This window comes from Sinohyriopsis cumingii, chromosome 16 (assembly GCF_028554795.1).
Source record: "Sinohyriopsis cumingii isolate HCF-2022 chromosome 16, ASM2855479v2, whole genome shotgun sequence".
Lineage (NCBI taxonomy): Eukaryota > Metazoa > Mollusca > Bivalvia > Unionida > Unionidae > Sinohyriopsis > Sinohyriopsis cumingii.
In genome coordinates, this window is record NC_142976.1 from 99,661,335 (window position 1) to 99,675,529 (window position 14,195).

A 14,195-nucleotide genomic window follows, 5' to 3' on the forward strand; every position below is an offset into this window, starting at 1 on the left:
GTCCCAATATTTAAATTTCTTGTCAAGATTTGATGAGATGCATGCACTTTAAACCATAGCAAGAAAAAACGAAACGAACGTACGACAGACACCCTATTTGAGACACATTTTAGACGTACGACAGACACCCTATTTGAGACACATTTTAGACGTACGACAAACACCCTATTTGAGACACAATTTAGACGTACGACAGACACCCTATTTGAGACACATTTTAGACGCATAAACTCAAGTATATACACTGATCAAGTGATAGAGACTGATATTTTATTATGTTGTTCCTGTTTTTCATCAAATCATATCCAAATAAAAATAACTGATTACGAAAGAGTTTTTTTTTTTAAACGAGTTAGCTAATAATGATTTAGGTCCATATTTTATATAGAAATTTGTCCTCGTTATTAATTTAATAAAGCGATATAATTTTCAATATTTTGTTTATAGTGTTGTTGTTGTGTTATACCTATTAATTATTTGTTTAAAAAGCGCAAACAGAAGCATTCCGCATATTAAAGTACATATAATATTTACCAAAAAAATTACAAAATATGCACAATTCTTCATTTCCTAAAATATTTCTTTCTGCAATATTTGGACAAAAAAGATGTAAAATTTTCTTCATAACGGTTCTAAATTTTTGAAGTCATGCGTCAGCTTGTCATGACTGTACATCCAGTGCCTTCTTCTGTGAATGTTCATGTTTCATTCAGGAAGTTGCTGACACGACAGAGCCACTAGCATCTTTAAAGTCAAACAGAATATATCGGTGCTATTGCACAGAGAGTCTTCCCTGAACTGATAAACAGGAATAAAGATGTACTAGTAAATATGTCTAATTTAGTGACTAATTCCCCAACTAATACTTACATAAATGTCTGTCAAGGTGTACTCAACTGTAATACAGCAATAATGGAATAAAAGTTCAATACTTATATTCTGATACGTATAGTCATGCAATATGTTACTTCTGTTCAAACAATGATTAGTAAGTATTATTCTTTTGAACTAATTTAAAATTCAAAGAGATTATAGTATTCTCACACTACCGTTTGTTTGTACCCCCTATACATTTAAAAAAACAAAAAGCATCAAAGGTATAAGAAAATGCACAAAACTGAGTCATTTCCTTCTTCAATTTCAAACCTCATTGTCGTCAGGGGGTCCCAAACATTATCGACTTGCTGGCGTTTCGAATCAAATGGGAGTTTTTTTCAATAATATGGTGGCCGTATTTACAACGGCGAGTTTGTGTGATGAATTGACAGTTTTTGATAATGGCAGTAATTCCGTAAATATTACAGCCACATCTCTTTTAACACATTTATACAAGAGCTCCTCCTGTTTAAAATATTAAGAATAGACATCGCACAAATTGGACGAAGAAGACACAGTTTTATCTGAAACGGACTGTTCTAGAAACCAGAAAAGGGCAGTGAGCAGTCTGTCTGCTTGTTTACATTGAGCGCTTCCGTCTGTTTTGAAACGCCAATAAGTTGCCAGTGTTACAGACCCATTGGCGACAATCACGTTAGAACTGATAATTTGATGAATGAAATAGATAAATTTTGTGCATTTTGTAAAATATCCTTGATGATTTTCGTTTTGAAAATTGGCAGGGGGTGCAAAGAAAACATGGACGCTATGCGAAAACTATAAATTGTTATATTTGCCAGACTACGTAACAGCTATGTAAGTACAACAGTGTCTCTAGTAATCTCAGAACCGACAGAGTTTAGCTTGGTATAGCACTGATGTTTTTGAAACAATGGCCTAATATTAATAATGACACTATAATACAAATACAACGGGTATAAAAGCTTAAAATTGAACCTTCTAAGTACTGAATAGACAAGGATTTATTATGTATGTCTTTGGAATATATTTTAGATTAATGACATATATATCCTTACTCTGGTCAGTGATATACAAAGACAATAATGAACGTAACTGGAATTCAATACATAATTATATGTCTGTTTGTATAATCATATGTTTCTGTGTGGATGTGAACTCTTTAGAAAAATTAAAAAGATAACCAATTAGTAGTATCCTAATAGAGATTTGCGACCGCGTTGACCGATAGTAGTGAAGGGGGACACTTTACGTACAATGGGAATTAGCATTACAGACCCCCTTGGGACACTTTACGTACAATGGAAATTTAACATGGCGAAAAATCGTGGGACACTTTACGTACAAGGGGAATTAACATGGGAATAAATCGTGGGACACTTTACGTACAAGGGGAATTAACATGGGAATAAATCGTGGGACACTCTACGTACAAGGGGAATTAACATGGGAATAAATCGTGGGATACTATACGTACAAGGGGAATTTAACATGGGATTTTTTTTTAAAAAAAAAGTTTTTTTAAAATTTAAATTTAAATTTAAATTTAAAAAAGGGGTAGGCAATTCAAAGACTATCTCTTTTCGAGAAATATGGCTGGCCCTGAAAAGGGCCTTTGGGTTTTCTTCTTCTAATTTCTTCTTTTCCTCCACCAACTTCTTATTTTATCTCCAACACTCTTTCTCTTCTTTTTTTTCTCCTTCTCTTCTTTCTTCTCTTCCTCCTCTTCTTCTTTCTTCCTCTTCTCATTTTCCTCTTCTTTTTCAATTTTTTCGTTCCATGTTCTTATTCTTATCTTTTCCTCTTCATCCTCCTTCTCCTCTTTGATCTCTTTCATGACACCACTAATCTTGTCCTTTGCTTTCCTTAAATTGTTAATTTCCATCTTTACACGATGGGGACTATAGGAATAATGGTCTTCAACGAGTCTTATTAGCATCTGTTCCATTATTCCTAAGTTGTCTAAAACGTCTTGCAAGGTTTGTAATTTGTCCATTTGGTTTGACGCCATCTTCTTTTTATTCTTTGCAGAATGGTTTGAACGACGAATACTGTGGGTTCTTATACGAAAAGCGCGTACGTGAAGGAAAACATCCCCCTAAAACATAAAATGGATCTTACCTAGATGATGACCGAACATCGCGCGGACGTGAAGGAAAACATCCCCCTACTTTTTCATTTCATATAATATAACCCCAACTATACTCTTCACATACGCTAAGAAACCCATAATCTACTATTCACACAAACTTACTTCACCATTTACAAACACAAACACACAAACACACACTTTCACTATTAATAAAGAGTTAGTGTTTATATTCACACTACTCTACCTACACACATTGGCAAATTAATAGTTATTTCTTTTCTAGAGTATTGGTTAGCCCTGAAAAGGGCTGTTTTGTTTGGAACTTCATGGACACCTGGTTAATGGTGGCACCTTCCAGGCCTGGCGCCACATACACATCTTATCCCCCAGTTACTTTTTACCTTTTGGGAGGAGAGAGCAGAGGCAGGATATGTCGCTTCAGAATCCCAATTTTCACTCTCTGGGATTCTGAAATTTTTTCTTCTCTCCTTTTCCTCCTCCTCTTCTTTATATCTTCTCTCCTCCTCTTCTTTTTTTCTTCTTTCCTCCTCTCTTATCCTTCCCTCCTCGACAATGGCTTCAGCGGCCAGTTCATTTAATATGCGCCTGGCATATTCCAGACGCACATGAAGTTCCAACAGTTTCTCCAGTCTCGTGTTCATTTTTGGTGTTGATCAATCAACAAGGGTAGCTGGACTGCCGAACGAGTTTCAATTTATACTGAAAGCGCGGACGTGAAGGAAAACATCCCCCTAATAACATAAAATTCATCTTACCTAGATCATGAACCAAAAAACAACAACAACAACGCGCGGACCTAAAAGAAACACTCACTCACTTTTTATGCTACCCATTACTATTGTAAAATTTTTATAAATCACTTCAATAGACTATCCACATACGCAAAGCAATTCAATCTAACCCAAAATATATACCTCTAACAGCCAAAAAACTAACATTATTTTAATCTACTATCCACACCAACCTATTTTACCACTTACAAACACAAACACACAAACACATACACTTCCACTATTAATAAAGAGTTAGTGTTTATATTCACACTACTCTACCTACACACATTGGCAAATCGATCGTTATTTCTTTTCTAGAGTATTTGGTAGCCCTGAAAAGGGCTGTTTTTTTGTTTTGCTATGGCATTCTTTTTTAGTTTCTAAGAATGCGATGTCCTCTGAGGATAGACTTTCTGGCAATAGGTCTGCTTCTTCGGAAAGAGAAGAAGAATTCTTTGGTGTCTATACGACAATCGACAAAGCCTCTGTCAGCTTCAGGTTGCTGCTGCTCTTGTTGTTGTTGTTGCTGTTGTTGCTGCTGTTGCTGCTGTCTCTGAAGTCTGTACTTCTCTGTCCATTCTTCTTTTTCCCTGTTCACTTCTTCTCTGAAGAGCTCTTCTATTAGGTCTTCAGTGATTTTTAACATTCTCACATTCTCTATTTCTTCTGGCTTCGGTATCAGACTGTGTCTGACCCTATGCAAATTCACGTAGGCTTCGTTGAGCTTAGCTAGTTTGGAGCACATCTTCGTAGGAGGATGAGTCGACAATGGATGGTTAGACTGGGAACAAACCGGTTCTTAAAGTTAAAGCGCGGACGTGAAGGAAAACATCCCCCACACGGTTTTCGAGCCGCAACGTTCATGAGAGGGATAGTAAGAAATGAAAGAGCATCAATCCAACATTCTTATAGCTAAACAAAAGACAAAGGCATTTTTTTCAAAACACAACATTTTTTATTCAAAAATCACTTAACACTAAACAACAACTCTAACAATTTTTAACAATAATCCAACACTATAACATCAAACAATTTTTTTCTTCAAATTACAAACATTTTTTCTCAATGTACAATCTACTTTGAACAGGGCTGACAACGTTGTGAATGAAATTGTGATTTCCACTGTTGGAAATCATTAGGCCATTGATGGACACTACGTTTCCTAGCTTGAGATAAAAGATAAGCATAATGGTCACAAAACCATCGATCTACTTTCACATCGTTTCTAGCAGAAGAACGAGGATCAAAATGAGTCACTAAATGTTCTAAGGAATAGCCCAGGCTGCGATGATGCAGAAAATACACACAGTACTGTCCACACACCAAGGAATCTGTGCCTTGTAATTTCACATTATTGAATCGGGTGGTTTGAGCATTTCTTCTCATAAAGTCGATGATATCGTCTTCCAAAGGGGGCAATCCGTACGAATCGAAATATTCCACACATCCTTCTTGAGGAAAGTAGACGGCTACCCAGTGGGTTCCTGGGAGATGACTGTCGTCCGTGTTGATCACGTAAGCTTGATGGTCTTTAGGTTTGCGATGAGGGAGTTCATCTTTAGCACAGACGACAGGATTCCAAGAAGCCGTATACGAACTGTGGTTCAAAAGGTAATGAAGTTCCCAGGTATCCATTGTTTTGTGTTTTCTTCTTCACAGGTAATAATAAGTCGTCAATTCGATCCTGACTTTTTGCTTGAAAATGTCTGACGAATAAACGGTTATTCGTTCTCTTTCCTCACTCTGATTCAGGAGAGCTTCGATACGATGGATCTCTTGAGTGGTTAATGGTGGACAAGAATGTTCACGCAAGTCTTTATACCACTGGTGCAACACGTCTTTGTTCGAGATGAGACTCCAAGCTTCGTCCAGATACTCGTCCAATTTTTCTTCTTGACTTAACATTAGGCATTTATCGTGTTGAATTTGACTGGGATGATCGTTTTGACATCCATAGCAATTTTTCTTGATCAATTCCGTCATTTTATCGACCAAGTGTTTGGCAAAACAGGAGACTAAATGGGCTTCTTGTTCTGGCCATCTCGACTTCATTATGATCACTTCTTCTTCCACAGTCTCCTCACATTTCATGTCCAAAGTTTCTCCACTAGGTAAAGAGGGATAACAGTCTTCCATGACTTCTAGTAATCTAGAATGACTTCTCTCAAACTGTTGATTTCTATGGTATTGTCAAATTCTGCATACAGGATGACGTTCACTGTGTGATCTGGAGGTGGATTTGCAAACTGAAGTTCCACACGAATCTGGCCTGATTTTATAGGGTGGAAATGTCCCTCGTCGCTGCCTTGGTCTGGAGTGAAATCAAAACCCCACAAAGCATAGCCTCCTGCATAATCGTCGTACGAAATACCGTGACTAGTGTTGGTTCCTAACTGTCCCGTGGCTTTGTACAGGGACAAGTACGATCTCAAATAATTCTTTGCGACACCAAAGTTGGGCTCAAAGGGTCGGGTACACAAGGTCTTGCCGTCGCGACTGACTTCGATCTTGGACACATTGTAATGTTGAAACTCAAAAGGATTTTGATCGTGGGTTCCGTTGAAGGCTGAATTCCTGACGATACCAACAATCAAACGTTTGGGTAACTGTCCTTGGAACAGATGATCTTCGATCATAGATCGCTGTCCAGCAGGAATGGTGAACGTTTTCACTTCTACGCGTCGTATCGGATACTTGGCAGTCGTTCTGCTCAACGTCTGACTGACGTCGTTTCCCACTTTAGGTAACACTTCCACACGACGTACGTAAAGTCGGGCTTCTTGAATGATAGTTTTGTATTCGTTGGCATGGGCCATCAAATGGAAAGTGGCACTGCTACGATTCAGTCTCAGACGGATATCCACCCCGTTGAGCAAATACTTTTCTTGTAACCACATGTCCAAATGCAAACGATCCATCAGTTCTAAACTTCGCCCTTGCAGAATTTTCTTACGACGGTCGTTAAACCCCACATTGTGAGGATTGTCATCTTCTGTCAGGACTGTGTCGCTAAACGTGCCTACACCTGCTGTGTCAGGTTTCCATACCACGCAAGCATCCAGATGAGTATTCTTGGCTTCTTTTCCGTACGTCAAGAGATTTTCCAAGTAGGCACGATATGGGTAAGTATCCATGCTGCTGCTGACCAGTTTGTTATTCAAGTACAAGTCCACTTCGCTAAATAAGGAATGCATGAAATTGTTGACAGGAGCTACTCTAGCATCGCCTCCTGGATTGGTGTTGTCCGTTTTGATCACTTTCACTTTCAAATACAGGTAACTGCTATTCAGATCGATGTAATCTTCGGGTTGTCCTTTGATTTCAAACTCGATGGGAGCTGATTCCGTCAAAGAGGAGACGGGATGAAATTCCACCCACTGGGATTCTTGCATGGTCATCATGGTGGGGGGCATGGCAAACAGGTCCAGTTCCGTCTTGGAACAAGCGCAAGACTCTCGGTGCATCATTTTTTTCTCTTTCTCAATAATCGAAAACGTCTAAGTCTCGAACGGTTCTTCTTTTCTTGGCCTTTCTCGCTTGAAGTCTGGTGAAAGGGTGTTTTCTTCGTCGTCTCTTTCTGCCTTGTCCTTGCTGAATGCCTGATTCGGTAGCGTGCAGGGCATTTATAGGTGTGTCTCGTCGGCCCAAAATGTCTTTACCCGTTTGCAGCAAGACATTTTTGCCTGCCCTCATGAAGGCTTCTTTAGGGTTTTGTTTGTCGATGATGACATTTTGGAGAAATTCTTTGCCTTGCGTCAGTGCCGCATCTTTCAAGGCGTGCAATCCGCGTGTCACCATCGGTTTCAACACCGGAGCCACCGAACGAAAGGCCGATTTTAACATGTCTCCTAAACCGTGTCCTCGCTGTCGAGCAACCCCTCGGTACACTGGATACATGACTTACTTACGAGTCGTGAGAGAACTGTTTTCGAAAATGGAGTTTCACCGTGACTTTTCCTTTGGTGAATGGAATATTTTGTCCCAAATCTCCTTTTATAGTAATGTTGACCGTGTCCAAATACGACTTACTGACAGGCAAATAGTGAGGATGGACAAATTCGCGGTGGACGTGATAAGTGTTTCCACCTTCCTCGTCAGCGTTCGCGGCAGAATCCACTTTGAAAGGAATGACACGCAGTAACGGCACGGAGGTGTGTCCCACCACGTTGTACTCCACCACATCGGAGTACACAAACATCAAATTCAGTCCTTGGTTCAGTTCTACCGGGGCACGAAATAACTTGCTAAAAGACTCGTTGTCGTAAACGATGGGTGATTCGTTTTTCTTCATCATGGTCATTCTCATGTCCATGTCTCCGCCCAACAAGTCAAACAATTCAGGACAAAATAAAATGGACAGGATTTTACTCCCGTCAAATTTCATCAAGAAGCGACGAGCTGTTTTGTGGTATTCCATGGTGACACTTTTTTTGACACTTTCCAAAGCTTTCAGAAACACGACATTAAACCGGGAGGTAATGGTGCTCACCAAATGTTGACCACTAAAATAATACCCTGGGGGAATGAACAAGTGATAGGTGGTGTACTTTTGATTTTTTGTGCCAGGGGTTTTCTTGTCATATTTGCCATAGGTATCCAAGTACTGTTGCAATTGTTCGTCATGAACTTCCACATCAAAAACATTTTGATTGGGAAGGACATTGAGGACTTGGGTCGGGTGAATCATTTCCACTAAAGCCACTTCCCAATGGGCTTCGTGATCTAAGGGGATGGTCTGTTGTAATTTGGCCGTGTAACAGCACAACGTGTTGTGGGGAAACACCTCCATGGAACTGTCACTGGGTAAGGTTAAGTAAAATTGGTTTTGGTGACTCATAATTCCAGAGTTCTGTGGCTGTCCGAGGGGTTATTAATGGACGTCAGAGGCGTGTCTCCGCCCAAAATGGGGTTCTGATTGTGGTTGGAGTGGTGACTGGCACTGGCACTGGACACAACGTTCCCGTTCGAGGAGAATTTCAGGGAGGGATTGGGAAGCAGGTAACCGATGCAACTGCTCAATAAAATGGTCCACAATTGTTTGTCTCCTTGTTGCAAACTCAAATTGGCAATGGCTGCCCCGATGACACAATACACCACGAAGATTTGGCAGAAAAAGACGATTTGCGTTTTAGGCACACGTTCTCCACACCACACCCACAAGGGTTGTTTTTGTAAATCTTGCACAGAAGAACTTGGTGAAGAAGGAGTGGTCGACGTAGCTGCGTCTGCTGTGTGAAAGGGCATGATGGTCACTTCTTCTTTTTATAGTCGATGACTTGCGAAGCGTCGATCCAAGAATCGAAACTGGGTGGATATCCTTTCCAACGTACTTTGACTTCTTTGACACGTCGTTTGCCCACTTTACGGGTTCTGCGTTCGAGAATGCTTTCGATGTCGTACACGTCGTCTTCTTTTTTGGTGACACGTTGTAACTCGGGCAAATAAAACGTTCCTTTGAGTACTTCTCCGTTCATGTCTTCCAATTTATAGACGGTTGGATGACGGCCATGCACTCGTCCAGTGACGCGAAACAATTCGGTCGTCCAGTTAGGTAAGTAACCTTTGTCGAAAGTGCGTTTGGTTTTGCCAATGCGCACCCAATCTCCTACGGTCAACTCTCCACTTTTCTTAGGGACAGCCCTCGTCGGGGACGTACCGAACAGGCGCTCGAACACCAACACTTCGTTGTCGGGAGTCACGTCTTGCGGGGCACGTCCGATGCTTCGATGGTAAGATTGGTTGTACGCTTGCACCAGGTGCGGTAAGATGTCGATGTACTTCAGAGTGTGGTGATGCGTAAAATATTTCCACATGCGTTCTTTCAAAGTGCGTTGAAAACGTTCCACGATGCTGGCTTTGGTTTCGGGATTCGCGGTGGTAAAAAAATGAATGTCACGTTTCTTTAATTCTTTTTGGAAAGCTTGGTTCAGAAATTCGGTGCCTTTGTCCGTTTGCCATCGAAGAGGGTGACGACCGCTTTGTTTCAACACCCGTTGCAGGGCTCGCACTAACTCGCTGCTCGATTTGGAAGTCAAGGGCACGACCCAGGCAAATTTGGAAAAGACGTCGATGACACAAAACAAATATTTGTAACCACGATTGTAGCTGGCCAAATGAGAGACATCGGCTAAATCGGCTTGCCATTGATGATCGATGCCTTCCACTCGGGTGCGACTTCTGGCAAACTTGCGTCGAATGGGTTTGTGTAAAGTGTAGGTAGCTTGTTCTTGTAACCATCGTTGCACTTGAGGTAAACGGAGACTTTTCAGCCGCGTTTTGGCAGCACGATACAATTTTTGAACTCCTGCGTAACCTGCAGGATGCGAGGGATCGTAGTAAATGCTGGCTAAGACTTTTTCCATTTTTTGTGTTGGTGTGTTAATAAGTCACCCACTCTTCGGTGATGCTACTTTGGGTGGGACGAAAGGGTGGTTTGGAAACGGATTTACGTGTCCGATGGGCTACGGGAGTAGAAGTCGAAGGTAGTGGTGGTGGAGGTGGAGGTGGCAATGGAATGACTTTGGTTTTCTTTTCTTTTTTCACTTCTGGTTTCCCTTCTTTCTTTTTCACTTCTGTCGAAGAAGGCGTGGACATCATCTTTTTAACCCAAGCTTTCATTTCTTCTCGTTGAGGTGTGGGGGACGGGGTCAACAAGGATCCTGCAATCTTACTCGAAATGGGAGCTGCTGACGGTGTTTGAAACACTTCGCGCATCTCTTCTTCCTCAGGTCTTTGTGGGGTAGCATCTCTGGTAACCCTTGGGGATGGTAGTGGTGGTGGTGGTGGTGGTAATGATGGTGCTGGACTTTTCATCAAGGTCTTAAAATCTTTTAGAGTGGGTAAAGCTGTTTCGTCTAAAGCTTTCTGGTGAAAGAGTTGCAGTCTTTGCAAGAGTTGACCATACTTTTGCGATTTTTCTGTTTCGGACAAATCTTGGCGATCCATCAAGGATTGCAATTCGTGTTGTAACTGGGACATCTCGCTCAAATTGGGATTGGGAGGTAAATGCGGGGTGCGTTGTTCTTGCCACCGATGGTATTCCATCCATCGTTTGTAAGGCACTAAAGCTAGTTTTCGTCCTTCCATGGGGTTGTCAGGGGTGAATTCTGAGATCTTGGGACTTCCGAAGGCCTTTTTATCTTGCTCCCATCAGTCCTCCCAACATGGTTCCCAAGACTCCTTTTAGTATGGGGCCTAACAAGAGAGGTAAAATGCCTCCACGTTGGACCAACATCTTCTTTTTTTGACGAATGGGAATTTTCTTTTGAACCATTTTCCGAAGAACGTGACGATGTTTGCCTAAGCATTGTTTCTGGTGTTTGGACAAAGGGATCGTGCCTTTCAAAACGTTCAAACAACATTCGCACACGGTATCGATGACCTCTTTGGAGGCCGTTTGAATGAGTTTTTTTCGTAGGGGTGGAGAAGCTTTGGACAGGACAGATAACATGTCCCCATGTTTGACTAAACGTGGTGGCAGTCCTTTCCTTTTTTTTCCTTGGGGTTTTCTGGAGGGTGACATCTTTGAGTCTTTAGGAGCACCTAAAAACACTGATACCCGACTCGGTCACAGGCCTTTTTTATACTGGAACGCGTCGCCACTGATTGTCTTTACGGCGTATCAGTTTGAGGACAGGCATGACACGTCGTGCAGGGGTACGCAACGGACTAAATCGAGCCAGTTCTTGCTTGGACAAATCCAGTAAACTTTGTAACATGCCCGATCTTTCATGGACTTTGATTTTGGGAGAAGGTACTTTGTGAGCAGCAGCCACTGCCGCTAAATGGGAAGGTCCTGCCACTGGGGAAGTTCTTTTGGGGGTCATCAACGGAGATGTTCTTGGTGTGATCAACGTCTCCAAGTACTCTTCAGTTCTGGGTGTCATCAACGGAGAAGTGGACGAACGTGAGGATGCCGGAGACGCAGTCACTGCCGTGGCAGGTCGTGGTTTGCGAGTGTAAGGTTGCGTCCTGGCCGAAGTGCCTCTCTTGCGACTAGTTTTCTTCTGTGGACTTTTCCTTTTCTGGGGACTTTTTCTCTGTTTCTTTTTCTGGGGGCTTCTTTTCTTTTTCCGGGGTGATGGTGGTGGTGTCTGGTAAGAGGAGGGTCCTGCCACTGGAGAAGTTATTCTTCTTGGGGACCTGGTCTTTTTCTTTTTCTTCTTGGGGCTTCGTTGGACTTTTGTCTTGGGGATAACTTTGGGGGCATTAGGATCCCATCTTAAGAGTGAGCGAATGATGACCCCTCCTAGAGTACCGCTCCCTCCAGGTTTCAAAATGATTTGTTTTTTGGTTTGAGTGTCGATGCGGGGATCGGCCAGTTGGACCAAAGCGACTTTGTTTCGATCGAAAAAGCGTTGGGTTTGATGAGGAATCTGAATGATTCCTTGGAGTAATTGACGTGCCGTCACCGTGAACCATCGTAAGACTTCTTTGAGACTAGCTTCTAAGACACGGGCTCGTGTTTGTGGATCTTTTTCTCGACTGATGCCATACAAGGCACGAATCAATTTGACGGGAAGATGCGACTGAAGGGACGTCATGTTCACACTGTGTGAGACAGACGAAAAAGGGTCTGAGGTTTTTATAGATTTTTTTCATGGGGAATGAAATGAAGTCGAGGACGGAGACGTGTACAGGACAGGCCCTCCGTCTTGGCACCAGTGGTGAAACAAGTGGGTACGAAATCGCAAATCCTCGGGAGTCGTAGGTTTCAAATCGACGAGTAAATAGGCGTGTGGCGTTTGAGTGGCATCGTCGTACGCCTGAGTCAGCCAAGGCGTTCCTAACTGTTTGGCTAAGACTTGCACTTGCGATTTATCTCGAGGACTTTTAAACAAGACCACGTAATGCGCATTGAGACTGATGGTGCGATGGGCTTTACTTTGTTGAAACAAATTTTGGGTGATGTAAACGACACTGGCATTACGGTGATGCCCTTTGCGCGTGAACCACAATTTAATTTCTTCTTCGTCTTCTCCTAACATGTCGTCGAAAATGACCAAATGGGTTAGACGGGAGTCAGAGACGATGCCGTCGTCTTCTTTAGGAATGCCTTCCACAAACACGATGGAATCGCCTTGACTTTCTCGCAAAAGGCTGTACGCCGATTGCCACTCTTTGTAACACCACACGATCCGTTGAGGGGGCCGATCGATCAAATGATGTTTATGTTCGATCAAACGTTTGACGAATTCGGTTTTGCCAGAACCGCTAGGTCCAGCAATGAGCATGTTAAAGGGATGGCGAAGATACAAAGGCTCCCAACTGGCACGATCTAAGTGTTCGTCGATGACTTTGACAGTAGAGAAAGAGGGAGCAGAGACAGCAGAGGTAGCCATGGTGTGAGAAATGTCACTTGTGACACGAAAAACAAACAAGACAAGAGTTTATATACTTTTTTCAGAACACGTTTATTGAATGTTTCAAATATGAACACGAAAGACAAAAATACATACAACCCAAATAGTGATGTACAGGAATATAAAACACAGCAAAGCGATCAAAGTGGAATATAAACAAGTGTCTGTACAACATGTTTTGGGTAACCAAGATGTCCTAGGGACAGTGTGTAATGTTCTTACAGTCTCTACATGAGGTATTGTCACACAAGTGTCCTCCCGGAATGACCTTTCAGGAATGTCCACGACAGTCCTGTCCTGAAGCGAGTGCTTGTTCTCGGTGACGGGTTCTTCTGGCACCGTCACTAACACAGGTTGAAAAGTAACTTTTTTCCTTGAACAACTCTTGTGCATACTGGGCCACTTCTTGGGTCCAAGCCTCAAAACCCCCCTTTTTCCAGTCACGAACATCTGTCCAATGAGGGTGTAAGTCACAAGCTACACACACATCGTCATACACGTCTTGGGTAGCTAAAAGTTGACGAATCTTTTTTTCCTGTTGAGGTCGAGAAGTATCCAGATGAAACCGCAAGGCTTTGAGCAAAAGGAGTTTTTCGTGACCATTTAAGGCCATGGAGGTGGTAAGTACTGATCGTAAAGAGTCCACAAAGAATCGGCTGGTAAACGAAATCCCAGAAAACAAGTCACTAAGACACACACCACTTGTCGTCCCAAATTAAATGGATACAATTCTTGTAATAATCGATGGTAATGATCCACGGTTTGAATATGGTCATTGAGTTCCTTCCACGGAATCTGTTGGATGACATGTGACATAAACCGTGGCATGGCAGCCTGTTTTTATATTCTCTTTTTTTTGGATGCAATACACGTACTTTCTAGCCAGAGATCTTCGTTCTCCAGTAGGGAATCTAAATCTTGCATACTGTAACCGAAACGTCAGAGTTCGTTTAGGTGTTTCCTCTTCCGCTAAGCAGATTCCACGTAAAATATGTTTGTAATCCTTTAACTTGTCTTCCTCAATGCGTTGCACTAGGTGAATCTCGAAGTAACCATAATCATGAACATGTCGATCATTAGCGACCTCAAAGT